A 14,014-nucleotide genomic window follows, 5' to 3' on the forward strand; every position below is an offset into this window, starting at 1 on the left:
ATCTAGTTTCTCCTAACTCATTCAAATGTTCAAGATTTGCAATAATTAAAGATTTGCAATAATTAAAGATTGAGGGCAAGGGACAAAACCTGTAAGGTGATCTTCAAGATCGTGAGCTCCCACCGCTGACAGAACTTGTGACTTCCAGAATCGATAATTGTTGCGGTAGTTATCTCTGGTCGGCTTCAGAGTAACAACTTGAAGACTTGACAGAAAAACTGAGCTGATTGAGTTGGAAGAGTTGAGAATCATTTTCTCAAGACTTGTGCCAGATTGATTTGAGTTTGAGATGTTCGCCATTGACGTTAGTCGATAGCTCTGATACCAAGTGAAAATCGTAAATTGAGAGAAAAATTAAAAGAAAAACAAAGCTTCAATTTGTGTATTTGATTGAATGAATATAATACAGTTAGGATTTGCTACTTAAGTGAATCAGTAGCTCAGAGAGTGTGAAGAGAAAAGGGGAAAATGAAATTCAGATATTCGTTCTCTTTAAGAGAGAAACACAAAACGACAGCGTTTTTGTGTTTGCTTAGTTAAATATTTTCTAAGCCCTTAACTTCTGAATTCTGACACTTTAATCCACATGCCCACTCAAATCTAACTCCCTGGTCTAGGTTTCCATAACCTAGCATTTTAATCCACAGGCATCAAAGCACATTTTGAATCCATGCTAACTCAATTGCAGCTTGTGATTGTGATCTATATTCAGCCTCTATTGATGACAAGGCAACTCTTTGTTTTCTAAAGCTCCACTGAATAAGATTGTCTCCTAGGAATACACACTATCCACTTGTTGGTCATCTATCACAAACATTGCTTGCCTAGTCTGGATCTAAAAAAACTTCAAGCATCGGATGGCCACGTGATTAAAAGAACAACCCATGAGCTAAAGTTCTTTGATGTACCAGAGCACTCTTTTATTGCCAATGTTGCACTGTGAGAGCTTGCAAGAATGCCAAGCTTACGTATGGCAAATGAGATATAAGGCCTTGTCATAGTTAGCTACTATAAAGCACCTATGGTACTTATGTAAAAAGAAGGCCTGTCAAATGGTTCACTATCTTCCAATTTAAACTTGATATCCGTAGCCATATATACTAGTAGCACTTGCTTTTGCTTCAGCAACATTTGTTTCAGATTGCAATTCCTGAGCATATTTAGATTGAGTTAAGAGAAAACCTGCTTCTATTTTCTTTACTTCAAATCCAACCTAGAGTTTTAAGTGCAAATGTCGCATTCAAATCCTTCACAATCTATCCAGTCAACATATCATCATTTCCTGGCAACAAAATGTCATCGACATATACCAAAACATATACTTCCTGACTCTGATTTCAGTAAGTAAACAAGTTGATATCTACTAATGAGTTCACAAACACCTCGTAAGCAGGGGACCCTTTAATTTATCAAAACATGCACGCCGGGCCCACTTTAGCCCATATAATGCCTTTTGAAGCTTGTAGACATGCTTCCAACAAGAGACATGTGATCAACACATGGAAGAAGGGTCCAAGTATTGTCAATAAGTTAAGCTTTATATTTAACTTCCATAGCGTTTTTCTACTCAGGAACACGTAAAGCAGCTGCTACTGATACAGGCTAAGGATGAACAACTTCAACAAGATTGGCACTGTTAGTGGACCGTGTTTCTGAACTAGAAATTACTAGTTTTGTAGTTTAGGAAAAGGGCAATACAACTTGTAATGAAATGCCATGATAGCAATGGCTAGTGAGTGTTAATGAAGATGTGTTGTTGCTGAATGTGAACTAGAATTAGTTAAAGAGGATACAAAACGAGGCAGATGCCACTTAGAAGAAATCATATGAGAACAAGAGGTTGCAATATTTGAAGAAATCTGAAATGTTGAATGAATATAATAATTATAAGTTATTTGTCAACTTATGAACCTAGAGTGGTCACTCTCAATTCTGGTATGGTTATCTTACTTTGGCCTAGCACAATGAATGTTTTATAGACTTCCAATTTGATCATCTTATACTTAAGGTGACCAAGCTTATGTTGATTACTTATAGTTTCGGGTGAGCACCTCTATGATCACCTTGTATCTGGCAGTTTTATTTAAGTTACACGTCTTCTGCTTCTAGAATGCATTAGCTATAATATTCTCTTTGAGATATTTGTGTGATCAATAATACCTGTCAAAATTAGATTGAATATGTTGGAAGGTTGTTATTCATTGATAGGTGGCATCTTGATATTGAATTGAACTTTCATAAAGGTTAATTCAATGAATAGATGTTTGCCACCTGTCCTTGCAATGGTTGACTATTTTCCTATGTAAACTCTTCTCCTTTGTACTTTCGTTTTCAAGCTTGATGATATTCTTTGAAATATGTACTGAAATTCTCTAAATTATTCTTTACCTTTGTCAGGTTTCTATGCTTAGGTAAAGCTTATAAATACCTTCACTCAAGTACCCAAAAGATGTCCTCACCTTCTACGTGTTGTCGTAGCTGATATTGAGAAGCTTGTTGAGCTTTCTCAACCAAAGTGTGTCTTCATTCTAATTCTTGAGAGGAGCTCAAGATCAACTAGTTGTTTGGGTGTTTTTGTAGCTAGCTATGGTTGTACGTTGTTTAACCAAAGGGTAGAGATTGAAGCATTGCAAAACAGGGGTGTCTTGGCAACTGAGGCTTAATCTTTAACTTTGTAATTAAACTTTAAAGTAAACCCCGTGGATTAGCTTTATTCTGGACTTAGTTCCACGGATGTAGGCATTTTGCCGAACCATGTAAAAATCGTGTGTGCTTTACTTTGAGTTACATCTGTTGCTTTATGTTTATGTTTAATGGACTCTTAAAATCAACATAGCAACCATTTCCGCTTAAGTTTTAAATTACTTGGAAATTTAAAACTTTTAATTGGTATCAGAGCTTGTTCTGGAAAGTTATTTAAGTTGATCCTTGCTTGTTGATTTGTCTTCTTATTGCTTTTTGATCCGCTTATTCTGGTTTATTTTTGTGCATTTTTTTTGCTTTAGACCTTGGGTGACCACTTTGAGGGCAGTGTGATCAGCTTGTGGTGTTTTTACTGTGTTGTTCTATTCTTTTTGGCTTTCATTTTTGCAGGTGACCTTTGTTGTCTTGTGTGTGATCACTGATTGTTTGGTCATCATGGGTTCTTTTGGTGAAGGAAGGTCTACCACTAGACCACCCTTGTTAAAGGGAACCAACTATATATTTTGGAAGCCTAGAATGCATGCCTTCCTAAAATCTATTGATGAGAGGGCTTAGTGTGCATGTTTTATTGAATGGTAAGAACCTAAAACTGATGAAGCTAGTGGGAGTCAAGGGAAGTCAATTGATAGATGGACCAAGGAGGAGTTGGAAGCATCTAATTTTAACTCTAAGGCACTTCATGCCATATTTAATGCTGTTAGCATAGGACAAATGAAAAACATAGTAAATTGTGAGACGGCTAAAGACGCATGGGATAGACTGCAAATTAAAAATCATGGAATTGACATTGTGAAAGATCAGATTAAGAAGATTGATCATGGATTATGAAAATCTCATTATACATGATAATGAAACCATTACTGATTTTCATGGTAGACCGTGTGATATCACTAATGAGTGTTTTATTTGAGGAAAAAAATTTCTAACGCTGAACTTGTTAGGAAGGTGCTATGCTTCTTACCTCAAAGATTTATGTCCAAAGCAACCTCGATTGAAGGATCCTACAATCGTGATGAAATGCAACTTGATGAACTGATTGGATTTCTGCAGACCTTTGAACTTAATCTGAATCGTTGGGATAAGAAATCAGGTTAAGGGCTTGCGTTAAAGCATGAGGTAACTTTTGATTCTCTGGTCATTTGTGATGTTAGTGATAATGAAGATGACAAACTTGCTTTAATCACTAAAAAATTTTCAAAATTCTTGAAAAAGAACATGAGAAATTCTAATGTTGCTAAAAGAGGAAAACAACCTTTTGTAAAAAGATTTTCTGACCAATCTGGTCAAGGAGGATTCATAAAATTTTTTTGAAAGGAAAATGAAAAGAAAAATATAAGGATCAGATGTTTTGAGTGTGAAGGCTATGACCATATTCAATCTGAGTGTGCAAACACTCTTAAGAATAAAGGAAAAGCCATGGTTGCCACCTTGAGCGAAAGTGACAACTCTGAAAGTGAAGGTGATGACACACTAGAAAATAAACCATTCCTAGCCTTCATGACTAATCAAGAGGATAGTAACAATGTGTCCTCGGATGACTCTAGTGATATTTACAAAGAACAACAGGAAGCTTATGACAAGATGTATGAAGCTTGGTTAAAAGGCATCAAGAGAATTAAATCTCTTGAATCTGAAAAATCTTACTTGTTAGAAGATAAGAGAATTTTAAATGACAAAATAAAAGCCTTGTTTTCCGATCTATCTAATAAAGACATTGTATTGAATCAAGCTTTTAATGAACTAACTGAGGCCAAGGCTATTGTTGAAAGGTTAAATGCACGTTCATACAAGCTTGATGAAGTTCTTGGACAAGGGAAGATGTTTGGTGATAAAATAGGGTTGGGATTCTCTCTTGATGTTAGCACTTCCAAACCTGGGGTGACCACCTTTGTGAAAGCCATTGAGTCAGTTCAAAAATCGGTTGCTGCCCCACATGATCAGACCTTGATGGCAAAATGTTTCATTCCTACCTATCATTTTTACCAAAAGAAAGGTCATATCAGACCAAACCGTTTTAAACTCATTTCGTATTTAAAAAGATGCATTGGAAATAATGAATTTAATACAGTAAGGTTACCACTTCAGTATCTCAGGTCATCACATCAGACAAATTCATTAAAAAACCATAATATATGGAAACCTAAGCTTAACTGTCTTGTTGCCCATACCTCGTTGCTTGCTTTTAAAAAATGATTTGTGGTGCTTCGACAGTGGGTGCTCAAAACACATGACTGGCAACAAAGCCTTATTAATCAATCTTGAACTTGTGGAAGAAGGTCATGTTACATATGGTGATGGGAAAAAGGGCAAGATCCTTGGAAAATATTCTATTGTTTTTCCTGGTTTTAAAATGTTAAATGATGTGTTTTATGTTGAAGGATTAAAGGCAAATCTTATTAGCATTAGTCAAATTTGTGACAAAAATTGTGTTGTCCAATTTTCAAAAGATAAGTGTTGAGTTTTAAATGCTAATAGTTCTTCTTTGCTTGAGGGAAGGGGATCAAATGATAATTGTTATCTTTTGTCTAATAAGGTTTCTTGTCTTAGCACCAAATCAGAGTGTGTCGATCTTTGGCACAAGAAACTTGCACATATGAACTTCAAAGATCTTGTAAAGCTTTCCAAGAAAGATGTTATGAAAGGATTGCCAAAGCTTGTGTTTCCCAAAGGTAAAGTATGTGGACCTTGTCAACAAGGTAAACAAACTACGAGCTTTCACAAACCTTTGTCTCATTTGACTACCTCATGTGTTCTTGAACTTCTCCATACGGATCTCATAGGTCCAATGCAAACTAAAAGTTTTGGTGGTAAGAAATATGTTTATGTGTGTGTTGATGATTTTCAAGATTTTCTTGGGTTGATTTCTTTAGAGAAAAATCTGATGCTTTTGAAGCCTTTATGTGTCTTGTAAAAAGGATATAGGTTGAGCAAAGTTTTCGTGTTAAGAAAGTGATGAGGATAAGAAGTGATCATGGGAGGGAGTTTGAAAATTCTGATTTTTCTAACTTTTGTGATTCGCAGGGCATTTGGCATGAATTTTTTGCTCCTCAGACACCACAACAAAACGATGTTATGGAAAGGAAGAATAGAGTCCTTCAAGAGATGGCAAGAGTTATGTTAAATGCAAAAAGGTTGCCCTTAAGACTTTGGGCAGAGGCAATTAAAACTACATGCCATATCTCAAACAGAATTTTCTTGAGAAAAGGTACATCTCAAACTCCATGTGAATTGTGGAAAGGTAAGATGTAACGCCCCACTTGAGGTACGTAGTTAAATTGTGTTGTATTGCTTGAATGGTTACTGATTTATTCTCATTTGAGCTTACATGTTGTTATTTTCCATTGATTGGCCCTTAGTTGGATTGATGAGTTGATTTGGTTAAGTGTTTGCCCTGATCTTGGTTGAGGCTTGGTGAATTTTTGAAATTCAGTTTTCGCTGCGGCGACATTGGCTTGAGATTTGCGAGTCGTTTCTGTAAGTTTTTGCTGGGGCGACGGAAAGTTCTTCGCTGCGACGACGGGTCAGCTGAAAAGTTTAATGAAGTTTCTAAAGAATTCTTCCTTTGGGGCACAATGACCATTCTACCCCTAATTAGCAGGAAAAGTGGGGAGTGAAATGCAAGGAAATTGCATGGAGAATAGTTTAAATGGGGGTGCATTTGCAAAGAATTAAAAAGGGCAAAGGTGGAATTCCTAAGAAAGAGTAAGGGTAAAATGGGAAAGAGTGGAGAAAATATGAGATATTAAAGTTTAACTTTAGAAACCCTTTCATTCTTTCTTTTCCACCGCCTCTTTCATCCTCCAACTCTCTCAAGTTTTCTTTTAAATTTTCCAAGGATTTTTGGAGGGCTTTTGACTAGAAGTTGATACAAGTTGATCCTAAGCACTTAAAGGTAAAGATCCTTGTTCTAGATGTGATTCTTTGGCTATAAAGGTGTTAAGGTGTTATTGAGTTGTTGTTTAAAAGTGTAGAGAAAAGACATCTACCAAAGGAAAAGAGTAGTGCTAGTGGAATCACACCATCACAAAGTAAGTAAATCCAACTCAAGCTAAAGTTTAAGAAATTCTTAAGTAGAGATTTCTTTGTGCATGTATAAATGATGCTTGTTGAGAAATTGAATAGAGATATATGTTTACTTGTTGAGAAATTGAGTTAAGATGAGTATTCATGTTGTGTTGTTGGATATGCTTCCTTTATGAGAAGTGTTAATGTGTGATGAGTTTGAGATGAAATTAGAGGAGATTGAGTAAATATTTTGGGAGTGTTCTTCTATGATAGGAGTTATGCCCATAGAAGGGAGTTTCCTCCCATTTTGGATGGTTGAAAAGAGAAATAGAATTGTAGTTAGAGAAGAGTTTTTGCATGCACATGAGTTGTTTGATGAAATGCCTAAGAGAAGCAAGAGAATGAGATATGAACCTTAATTCTTGCAACATTGCATATTGGCATTTCCCAAGTGCATTAATGAGCATGAACCATCCATATGCATTAATTGTGCATTGAGAAGTAGCTTGAGAAAGAGTAGAGAATTTTGTGAATAGACTACTCTAAGAGTTAAGCTACACTATGAGTATTAGCTTGAGAAAGAGATGAGTACTAGCTTGAGAAAGATGAGTATTAGCTTGAGAAAGAGATGAGTACTAGCTTGAGAAAGAGTAGAGACATTTGTGCATAAACTACTCTAAGAGCTAAAGAAGAGAATAGAGTAGGTTGTGCGATAGGGAACCCGTGAGTGATGAGTAAGTCACGAAAGTGGGTGCTTTGGGATCCCCAGCCATGCCTCCAGTCAGATGGGGCCGTGACCGTCACGAAGAGTGGACCATGAGGTTCCAGCCGTGCCTCCAGTAAGAAGGGGCCGTGACATTCGAGAGAATAGAGAGAAAGAATGTACACTCACATGGCCAAGGGTTCCAAATCCATGCATAACCGAATCCAATTGGTACAAAAATGAGTAAAAGTCACGTAGAGCGGGAGAGTTCCCGGCTGTGCCTCCGGTAAGATGGGGTCATGACACTCGAGTGAGAAAGAATGAGAAAAACAGAGAAAGAGAAAGAGAAAGAATAGAAAGAGAAATGAGTAGAGTCACAAAGAGTAGGATAAGTCCCCAACCGTGCCTCCGGTAAGATGAGGCCATGACATACACCAGAGAGTGTATAGAAAAGAGTATGAGAAACAGAAACAGAAAGAGAACAGAAATGAGAAAAGAAGAGTGTAAGGAAAGAATTAAGAGAAAGAGTTACGGGGATAGACAAGTAGAGGATTTACTTACTGAGCATTATTTGTGCTCACCCAATTGTTTTTCTATGTTTTTGCGGGTTCTAGGTGAGGACGCAGTCGGATGGACGTCGGCGGGCGAGGATAAGTAGTTACACTGTCCACCACACTTTTGAGACCTTTGAGAACTTTTGTAAATGATACTATCTTTGTGTAAAGAATATGTATATTAAATGAAAGAAAATTTTTGGGCCCAACTACTTTTATTAATGTACCCGTATTTTATTATATGTGTTTTTATGAGTATAGTATGTTAGAGTAGATGCCCTAGAGCCAATCAATTATTGTAGAATTGACTCTTTGTAATAATGTTCATTAATCAATAAAAATGCATTTTATTCTATATCGCGTAAATCATTATTATTGCAATATGTATTGATATATGTCCTTAGAATGGTAGAACCGTGACGAGGGTATCAAGTTTTTCAAATCTTGATAGTGAGAACCCTATGAGCACATATGGTGGCCATTTTAGAAATGTCCGTAGCCCCAATATTATTCTGAAGTAAGGGCACAGATAATATGGTAAGGCTATCATAGTGTTGAACGACCCTATCGAAAGGTAGTGACTGATCTCACTTGTCAAGGTGTTTGGTGACAACCTGGTGCAACACATAGGTGCTTGTTGTAGGCGATTATACCACTGCAAATTCACTGGACTGACCCACCAGAGGATTCCATATGGATGGTAACCCCAGTGTCTATGGAACAAATCCTCTAATGAATGGTGGTGCATGTGATCCTTAGACTTGAGATCACCGGAGCGCCTTGTGCACCGATTGGTGTAGTTTGACACTAGCCTAACGCAGTTCTTTTCAGAGCTATCAATACGGTGGAGATTGGCTGCATCAAGGAGTGTATCAAGACTATGGTGGATTGACAGAGGATTCATCACTCCCGGGTATGGGAGAAAGTTATCTCACGGCGCAATTCAGTATATGGCAATGACACTAAAACTGTGGCCACAGTAGGATTGAGTTGTTACTCTATCCCGTTTATAATACGGGTCATTGGTCTAGAAACTGAATAAATAATATCGATAGTAACCGAAGGTTGACACTATTTCTATGCCTTCGTCTCGTCGAGATAACGTATGATGAAAGGATCGAATTGCACGGTAACCATATCGTTGACAAGTAGCTACTTTGCTGAATCCGAATCTATCGGGTGGCCATGATGCCTTGCTAGGGGCCAATCTTGGTCTGTGTATTAGTGAGACGATTAATTGGTGTTAATCGCAATACTATACACTGCCGATATGATGAGGAGCCTAAGGGTCACACACATAGAAGACAATTTAAGATGCAAGAAGAAAGAAGGGCGTTTTCGTCTTTTAAGGCGAAAGGGTATTTTGGTAATTTCACAGTGCAATTAAATTTGCTGAGGTCGTAGCCTTTATTTAATTTGTTAGAAAAATTAAATAAGTGAAATTACGTTTAAATGTGTGTTCGCACATATTTAAATATATTATCATTATTGTTAAATGTTAATATATATATTAATTGATTTTAATTGAGATAATGATGAAAAAAATAAAAATATTAAATTGGGAGTGTTTGGCAACATGGGGTGTTTGGGTTAGAGCCCAAGCCTATTCCGTATGGGATTAGGGCAACTTGATTATTTTACTATAAAAAAGAAAAGTGTGTGTGTTAATTCAAAAAATGAATTGATTTCTTTAAAAAAAAAAAAAACACACACACACAGAGTAGCCCCTTTTGAATACACTCCCACGGCAGAAATTTTTTTTGGCCTAAAATCAATTCAATTGATTTTACTTTCTTCTTAATCTTGAAGCCAAAAAGGATCTAGCAAATCCCTCTTTGGTTCTTTTGAGATTGTCTTCGTGTGGACTACGTAGGTTCGATCCTATGCTTGGATCGGTAGCAAAACGTTTAAAGACAATCGTGGTGGAGCCTCCAAACGTGTGTATGGTTTCTAAACACAGATTATTAATTTCTGCAGATTCTTGCTTTAATATGAATTGTAAAATTATACCCTTGGTCTTGGCTCATGTAAACGATCCTTGTGTTTTATTTTATTTGTTTCCGCTACGTATACGGGGCCGTTTACTAACATAGTAGTATCATGCAGCTATTACATTTTTGGTATTAGAGCAGAGATTTTGGGATTTGACAGTGTACTATTCTCATCGCTACGACACCTGATAGCCGACTGTGTGAGTTAATTCTTTCCTTATTTTAAGTGTTTCTCGAATTGGTCAAATGTGGTTGTTTTGTAGATGAGGTGTAGTAACCGAAATCGTGGTAAAGATGTGATGAATGAGGGAGAACCTTCTAACCGACCAGAATCTACGCCTCCTCCCTTGGATGAAGCTAGAATTTAGGGAATTGTACATCAAGTTATGGCAGAAAGCCAAGGGAGAGTTGAGACCTTCGTGCAGGTACCACAGACTACTAATGTTGGAAGAGAACAACCGGTACCTCCCCCAGTGCAGAATAGAGTTGAACCAATTTATGGTCTTCCCAGTCAACATTAACCCTTAGAGTTTAAGGGTACTACGGACCCAGTAATAGTAGAAGAATGGTTTAGGTCCGTAGAGCGTACAACAGGTTTATTCCCCATGACGAACTGGGAGAAGATCTGGTATGTGAGTTTCTTATTTCGGGGTGATGCCCGAATTTGGTGGGAATTAATAGAAGATACTCATGATGTTGCAGTAATGACCTGGGAAGAATTCAGACGAGAGTTTGAGGCTAAGTATAGAATAGAGGACCGAGTTCATGAGAAGGTCCAAGAGTTTATTGGTTTGCAGCAAGGGTCCAGTACAGTTAAAGAGTATTCAGTGAAATTTAATGCCCTTGCCAGATTTGCACTAGGAATTGTTAGTACTCCCGTATTGAGGAGAGATAAATTTGTTCATGGGTTGAAACCGGAGATAGCGCAGGACATAATGACGGGTGCCGATCCCCTGCAAACCTATAGTGAGGCCTTGAGGCTAGCAATGAGGGCGAAAATATTTGAAAAACAAAATCACCCCAGTAGGTCTCTCAATAGAAGGATCGAGTGAACCACCTTCCGCCCCACATAGAGAAAAATTTGAGAGTGGGAAGAGTAAGGAAATGAAGAATAATAAGAAGAATTTTCAGCCTAGACAGAATAGAAGAGATTGGAAGAGTAAACGACCTCGGACAAAGGATTTCCCCCTTGTCCTAAATGTGGGAGGAACCACTCAAGAGAGTGTTTGAGAGACCAGAGCGTGTGTTATCGGTGCCGGCAACCAGGGCACTTGAGGAGGGATTGTAAAGCTCTTCTCCCACCAGCAGTTCAGAGTTCTAGAGGTACTAGTGCTAGAGTGTTTACAGTGGCACAAGGTGAAGCAGAGGCCAGTCCATCAACTGTAACTGGTCAGTTATTATTCTATGCTATTCCTTTATATATTTTAATTGATTATGGAGCCACTTATTCTTTTATATCTTATGAGATGATAAAGAGGTTAGGTTTGAAGCCTACTAGAGCGAGTCAACCCATTAAGATAGAGTTACCCGATGGGGTTAGTTTTGTGACCCATGAAATGTTATCAGGAGAGTCGGTAGTGATCCATGGACGAGAGTTAGCAGTGGATTTAATAGTGTTTGATATGCCCAACTTTGATGTAATATTAGGCATGAATTTCCTAGGGAGGAATGGAGTAGAGATTGATTGTCGGAAGAAGAAAGCGAGATTTAATCTCAACAGTGGAGACAAGTTTAGCTTTGGAGAGGGCCATCAGTTGAGCATGTTGATTAGTCGCATGAAAGCTAGGAAGATGTTAAGGAAAGGGTGTTCAGGGTATATTGCTCATGTAGTGCAGAGTGGTGATGTTCCTTAGTCAGAGATTCAGAGGGTGCCAGTAGTTCGAGAGTTCTTAGATGTGTTTCCAGAAGAGTTATCGGGTTTGCCCCCAGAAAGGAAGGTTGAGTTTAGTATTGAACTAGCACCGGAAATAGCACCAATATCTAAAGCCCCTTATCGAATGGCCCCAGTCAAGCTTCAAGAATTAAAGAAGCAACTCCAAGAGCTTTTGGATAAAGGCTTTATCCGATTGAGTCATTCTCCCTGGGGAGCTCCAATCCTGTTTGTGAAGAAGAAAGATGGGTCACTACGGATGTGTATTGATTATAGAGAGTTGAATAAAGTAATAGTGAAGAATAAGTACCCATTATCTCGTATTGATGATTTGTTAGATCAGTTGAGAGGAGCCGCAGTGTTCTCTAAAATTGATTTGAGGTCAGGGTACCCTCAGGTAAGAGTGGCCGAGCAAGATGTAGCAAAGACTGCTTTCCGTACAAGGTATAGGCATTATGAATTTGTAGTGATGCCTTTTGGCTTGACTAATGCCCCAGTAGTTTTTATGGACTTGATGAACTGGGTATTCCATGATTGTTTGGATCAATTCATATTGGTTTTCATAGATGATATCCTGGTTTATTCTAAGTCGAGAGAAGAGCATGAGGAACACTTGAGATTAGTGTTGCAACGATTGAGGGAAAAGAAGCTGTATGCTAAGTTCTCCAAGTGTGAATTTTGGCTTGATCAAGTATTATTTTTGGGTCATACTGTGTCTAAGGATGGGATTTCAGTAGATCCGAGTAAAGTGAAGGCAATCCTTGAGTGGCAGAGGCTAAAGACAGTGAAAGAGGTCAGAAGTTTCTTGGGCCTAGCAGGTTATTACTGGCGATTTGTAGCAGGGTTCGCCCAATTGGCTAAACCATTGACAGCTCTTACCAAACAGAGAACTCCTTTTGTATGGTCAGAAGCATGTGAGGAAAGTTTCCAAGAGTTGAAGAAGAGGTTAACGACAGCTCCCGTGTTAGTGCTACCACAGAAGGGTGTAGATTATGACATTTATACAGATGCCTCTTTGCAAGGACTTGGTGCCATGTTAATGCAGTTAGTAGGGTGATAGCATATGCCTCTCGGCAATTGAAAGAGTATGAGACGAGATACCCTATGCATGATCTAGAGTTGGCAGTCGTGGTCTTCGCATTAAAGATTTGGAGGCATTACCTTTATGGTGCCAAGAGTAACATCTACACCGACCATAAGATCTTAAAGTACTTCTTCACTCAAAAGGAGCCAAATATGAGACAGAGAAGGTGGTTGGAGCTGGTTAAAGATTATGAGTGTGAGATCAAGTATCAACCGGGGAAAGCCAATGTAGTAGCCGATGCCCTAAGTAGAAAAGCTTATTTGTCCCGGCTCACTAAGTAGAAAGAGTTATTAGCAGAGTTGTGCAGAGAGCAGATTGAAGTAATTCCGAGACGGATTGCCAGGCTAGAGATTCAGTCTACTTTACTGGAAGAAGTCAGAGAAAAGCAGGTAGCTGATGAGTGGTGTTAGAGAATAGTTCAGCAAGTGTATGAAGGCAAGACATCAAAGTTCTATTTAAAGGATGATGTCCTCTATTTCAGAAATAGGTTGTGTATTCCTCCGATTGATGAGTTGAGGAAGAAAATTCTTGTGGAAGCTCATGACACACCATACACTGCTCATCTTGGAGCAACCAAGATGTATCAAGATTTAAAGAAAGGCTATTGGTGGCCAGGTTTGAAAAAAGATATTGCAGAATTTGTAGCTAAGTGCCTTATTTGCCAATAGGTGAAAGCAAAACATCAGAGGCCATCAGGGTTGCTTCAGCCACTTAATGTTCCAGAATGGAAATGGGAGAGTATTTCAATGGATTTTATCACAGGTCTCCCTAGAGTACAGAAAGAATATAATGCTATATGGGTGATTGTGGATAGGTTAACCAAGTCAGCCTATTTCTTTCCAATAAAGGAGAGTACTACTATGGATCAGTTAGCTCAGATTTACATTAAGGAGATAGTCAGGTTGCATGGAGTGCCCAAGACAATAGTGTCAGATAGAGATTCCAGATTTGTCTCAGCTTTCTGGATGAGTTTACAGAGAAATTTGGGTACTCATTTAGCATTTAGCACCGCCTATCATCCTCAAACAGATGGCCAAATAGAGAGAACGAATCAGGTGCTTGAGGATATGTTGAGAGCCTGTTATATGGACTATCAAGTCTCAT

Source organism: Pistacia vera, unplaced genomic scaffold, assembly GCF_008641045.1.
Source record: "Pistacia vera cultivar Batoury unplaced genomic scaffold, PisVer_v2 Contig361, whole genome shotgun sequence".
NCBI classification, from domain to species: domain Eukaryota; kingdom Viridiplantae; phylum Streptophyta; class Magnoliopsida; order Sapindales; family Anacardiaceae; genus Pistacia; species Pistacia vera.